This window comes from Rhinolophus sinicus, linkage group LG02 (genome assembly GCF_036562045.2).
Source record: "Rhinolophus sinicus isolate RSC01 linkage group LG02, ASM3656204v1, whole genome shotgun sequence".
Lineage (NCBI taxonomy): Eukaryota > Metazoa > Chordata > Mammalia > Chiroptera > Rhinolophidae > Rhinolophus > Rhinolophus sinicus.
Window position 1 is genome coordinate 185,323,418 of NC_133752.1, and position 5,332 is coordinate 185,328,749.

The following is a 5,332-nucleotide window of genomic DNA, read 5'->3' on the forward strand; positions in this document are numbered from 1 at the left end:
CTGGCTTTGGGGGGATTGCTGCCATTTTCTGGTCTCAATCACTTCTGGTCGTCTCTCTGCCTGTGGGTGCTACATGAGCTGTGACCATGACTGCTGACCAGGGTCCTGGAATCCTGGAGGGCAAGTCCCAGCGGCTGGGCTTTGAGAGGAGGTGGGTGTCAGGAGCTGGTGCTGGGTGGGGCAGGGGGCTGTCAGCAGAAGGGACTGGACAACCGCCCATTGCCTTTCAGTCGTCATTCCTATGTTTCCATGCGGCGTGGGGATGGGGAGATGGGGCTCCAGGTGAAATAGCACCCTGGCCTCTGTCAGGAGAGGAGCGAGTTATGTGACTCGGGGGCTCAGGAGGTGTGAGTATGCTCCATACACCCTGTCCCCTTTGGGAGCCAGCCTGTCCACAGGAAGCATCCATTCTGCCCTCCCCACACCCCAAGGCCCAGCAGTTTTTAGGGGCAGGCCCCAGGGTTTGAGGGGGGTGGGGAGAGGCCTGCAGCCCAGCCCTGTACCACCCCCCCGATGGGTGGGGACGTTCATTGCTGCAGTGGAGTCTTGGCCCCGTTGCATGTGGTTCCCAACCTCTGTCCTCCAGCCTTGCTCTTGTGGAAATGAGCTGCCATTTGCGGTCCATCTGTGACTCCTGTATGCTCCATGGGAGGGAAAGGGGGTGTTGTTGGTTAAAGCCCCACTCCTTGTGTCACTTCTGTCCGTGAAGCTGCCAGGCCCCAGTCTACGCTTGCTTGGCCGTGAATGCTACAGTTTTTAATTCAGAGGATTACTTTTGTATTTGAGACCCATTCAGGAAGATCAGAAACTTATTCAAATATTGAATGTTTTAGCTTTGGGGGCAAAGATTGCTGTCTGTTTTGTTCACTTATCCCCAGGGCTTCACATAATAGGTATCCAGTAAACATATGTTGAATAAATAACTGAAAATGAATTTACATTGTTGGTATGTGAAAATATCATATGCATGAAGATGTTTGTTGCAGCATTATTTATAATAGGGAAACACTTTTTATAGTCTGGTTTAGAAATCTGTGGTATTGAATACAATGAAATGAATGCTAGTATTAGAACTAACATGAGTATAAAAACCTGAAAAAAGGTTTATGGAAGATACAGGAAAAAGGTATCGAAATTTAATGATACTATGATTAAACAATATAAATGTATAAACCTATATAGATTAAGATGGGACGGCGCATTTAGAAGTAAAGTTATGTGTAAAATTAGTGGGCTTATGAGTGTTTAAGAAGCACTTGATAATGTTTTCAGTGGATTCTAGAATATTTCTAAACTATATTTTAAAGAACCCCCTGCAGTGCTTTCTAGAAAGATGAGCCAGTTTACTGTTTTCCAGGGTCTATTTGGTGAGCTGTGAAAGCCTCATTAGATAAGGGGCTTCTGAAAATTTCCATCTCCCCACCTCCTGGTGTGAAGCAGTGAGGGCTTGACAAAGTTATTTGGGGCTAAAGCAAGCGGTCTCAGGGTTCTGGTGCCAAGAGCCTCCAGCGACAGAGGAGCCATAATTTGTGCTGGTCAAACTTGGTCTACAGTGGCGATTTGACAGAGGGCTTTTCAGGCTTTTATTTCCAAGTCTGTTCCTTCTCTTCTTCCTTTTTTTTTTTTTTTCCTTCTTTCTCAATTTTAGTAAACAACCCACGGGTGTAGTTTTTCAGTCTCCCAGTTCTGTGTGGTTGGAACGTGTGGAAGGAAGCCTGGTGCCGGTCCTTCCCCTGCCCTCTGCTCTGTCCCCCCAGGCTCTCCTGCTGCCTTCATTCCCCCTCCGACCCCAGCACCCACCTGTGGTCTGACAGAGGACCCTGGCAGTCTCAGAAAGCAAACCTTTGCCCATTCTCACTCCTCTTCCCACTGGACGGCCCCGTGTCCTTAACGAGACAGTTTGACTCCTTGTGGGACCTGCTGGTACCCTGCCCAGGTGTTGGGTTGACTTGCTCCTGGAGCTGCAGCTTTGAACTATCCAGGCCTTTGTTTGCAACAGCCACACTCTGGGAAACTAAAATAGGTCTCTGCGGAGGTCCAGGTGGAGTTGGCCTGGGCTCGGCCCCACCCGGCTGGGGTGTCAGCGAGACAGAATGCCCAAGTGCCACCACGGCAGGCAGAAGCCATTTGGGGCCACTGAGGGAAATTCCACTGCAGCTCCTGTTAGGCCCTTCCTTCTGCCCCCATTTCTGGGCCTTCCTCTTAGGTGAGTTAGAGCAGAATTCTAAAGGCCGACTTTGGAGGCTGACAGATTAGAAGGGTCTTAGTGTTTAGCTGGCCCTACCTGGCATTACCCGAAAAGCAAGGGCTTCTTTTCACTCTCACTTCCCAGGCCCTGTCATTTACTAGGGCAAATTGAATAACAACTCTCATCTATTCAGCACGAGTTAGGTACATGCTGAGCGCTATATATGCTTCACCCTTTGTAATCTTCTCCACGGCTCTGGGGTATGTGTGTCCTTCAGAGATGGGGCCCAGGAAGGGCAAGCTGCTGGCCTGGGGCACCCGCCTTGTGCCCCAGGTGGTCAGGATGCAAACAAGGATGCGTTTTCCTCCTAAGCTGATGCCGTAATTCTTATCCTCACTACCTCCTTCTGTCCCACGAAGTCAATTTCCCTCACAAAGCTACAGAATAACTACAGACCACGTTCCCTTCTCCATAAACCCAAACACAAAAATTCTGAACACTGAAAGTTGCTTTAAAAACAAAAACAAAAACCCATAAAAAAAAACATACTTCTCGCTCCAAAACCTGCCCTGAGCTGCCGTGAGGCTCTTTGTGGTCTTGATTTATCTCTCTTACTGTGAGTGTTCCTATGTTTACCGAGGAAATACTAATAATGAGTTGGATTGTGGGTCCATCCCGGAACCTGGTGGCGGTGTGACATGGTAATTGGCATGTATTCTGTAGCACTTCTCTAGAACCTGGAAAAATTCTGAAATATATTTGGTCCCAAGAGATTCAGCTAAGAGCTGTGCATCTGTATAAAATTGCCCACTCAAGCTCATCCCTTGCCTGGAGGAGCTCTGCTGTGAGGCTGTTTGGTAATAAAGTCAAAAGTTGACGTGTACGTGCGCTTTGACTCAGCAATTTCTCTTCCAGGAATTTCTTCTAAGGATTGAGGGATAAGGCTATTCAGCACATGAAAATCTAGAAACAGCCTAAACATCCCCTCCTAGGGAAATAACTTAAGTAAAGGCTGATGCATTCATATAATGGGACACCATGCAACCCTTAAAAATCTGTGCTTGACTTGTACATTTAGTAATATGGAAAAATATTCATTAAGTGCTATTAAGTGTGAGGGCGGGCAAACCCCCAAAATTACAAAGTAGTACATACTGTGTGGTCCTGTTTTTGTTAAAAGAAAAAGAAATGACAAGAAAGAACACTGTCAATCATTTCCACTCCTGGAAGAACGGTTCTCATTTTTTTTGCAGCTCTCTTAACACAGAGAGCAGCACTGGGCTGTCAGCACTGAGCTGGCAGGGCTGGCTAATGATCTGCGATAAAGGACAGCTTTGACGCTGTGACTAGGGCCCTTCCTGTCCTCATCACTGCCCGTCCCTGAGTGCAGCGGGCCAGGCCTAGATGGCTGAAGTGCTAGGACAGATTTCCGTGGCAGCACTTTCTGCAACCTGAGGTGGGGTATTTAGAGATTTTCATCCATCCCTTCCACAAACATGTCTTTTATTTGACAGGCACTGTGCTCAATGCCAAGGATGTGGAAATGAGCAAGACACGAGATGCCTAAATTGTACACTTCCCCAGGGGCTGTGTCTGTGTCTTATCATCTCTGTCTTGCATGTTTCACATGGTATCTGCAACCTCATAGATGGGAGCTCGCTAAACGGATGACAAATGAATGGGGTTCCTGTCAGAGTCTTGGAAAGGGAAGCAGATAAAGAAATAAACTTTGATAACGTGTTGGTGGCATGTCCCAGAGGGCACACACAGGAGGGATGATTCATTCTTGGGGGGGAGAGGGAGGGGGAATACTGGCTCTAATTCAGCCTTTGTTGGTTTCGCAAACACTCTCTTCTGGATGGATGATCTCATTACCTCTAACCTCAAGGTTAACTCCATCGCAAAGACAACAAGCTTACTTAGCGCCTCGGAGCAGAGACTGTGTGTGAACAAATGCCAGTGCCATCGAGGAGCCAGGGCAAAAGGCCCTCGTGTTGGGTTCCTAATACAGGATGGCACGAAGAAGATGATTTAGGTTTCTGCCTTTTAAGCCAGCGTGTTCTCCTTCCCTTTGCTATCTCTCAGTTCAAGGGGCTCATGGGAGAGGTGGGGTCCTGAGGGGTTCACAGGGGAAGCCATTTTATTTTTTAGAATTTCAGTTTCACTGCCTTAAAAATGCCATGTGACAACCCCTGATCATTTTTTTACTGTCCCCATAGTTTTGCCTTTTCCAGAACGTCATATAATTGGAATAGTATAGTATGTAGCCATGACACACGGACTTTTCCCCTTAGTAATGTACATTTAAGGTCCCTCTGTGTCTTTTCATGGCTTAATAGCTCATTTCTTTTTGGGACTGAACAATATTCCGTTGTCTGAGCCCTCACCTTCCCACTTTATTCTCCTTTCAAAATTGTTTCAGCTATTCTAGTTTCTTTGCCTTCCTATATAAAATTTAGGACAATCTCGTCTGTATCAACAAAAATCTTACTGGGAGTTTGGTATGAATTGGGTTAAACCTGTATATCAATTAGGGGAGAATTGACATCTGTACTATATCAAGTCTGCCAATCCATGAACATGCTATGTCTCTTCAGGTATTTTGCTCTTCTTTGATTTCTTTCATAAATATTTTGTGGTTTTCAGCATATAAGTCCTGTGCATGTTTTGCTAGATTTATACCTAAGTATTTGATCTTTTTGTGAACAATTGTAAATGGTATTGTTTTTGCAGTTCAGTATATAGATATGCAATGGATTTTTGTATATTTATCTTGTATCTTGTGTCTTTGCTAAACCCACTTATTAGTTTGAGGATATTTTTGTAGATTCCTGGCAATTTTTTACATAGATAATCATGTCAACTGAAAACCTATCTTCTTTTCCGGTCTTATGTCTTTTATTTCCTCTTCTTGCCTTATTTCACTGGCTAGGACTCACAGCACAATGTTGAATAAGAATGGTAAGAGTAAACATCTTTGCTTTGTTCCTGATGTTAGGGGGAAACATTCAGTCTTTCACAATTAAGTATGTGATCTGTATAGTTTTCTGGGTAGATGTCTTTATTACGTTAAGAAAGTGTTGTTCTAGTCCCATTTTTCTGAGAGTTTTCATCATGAATGGGCATTGAATTTTGTCAAATGCA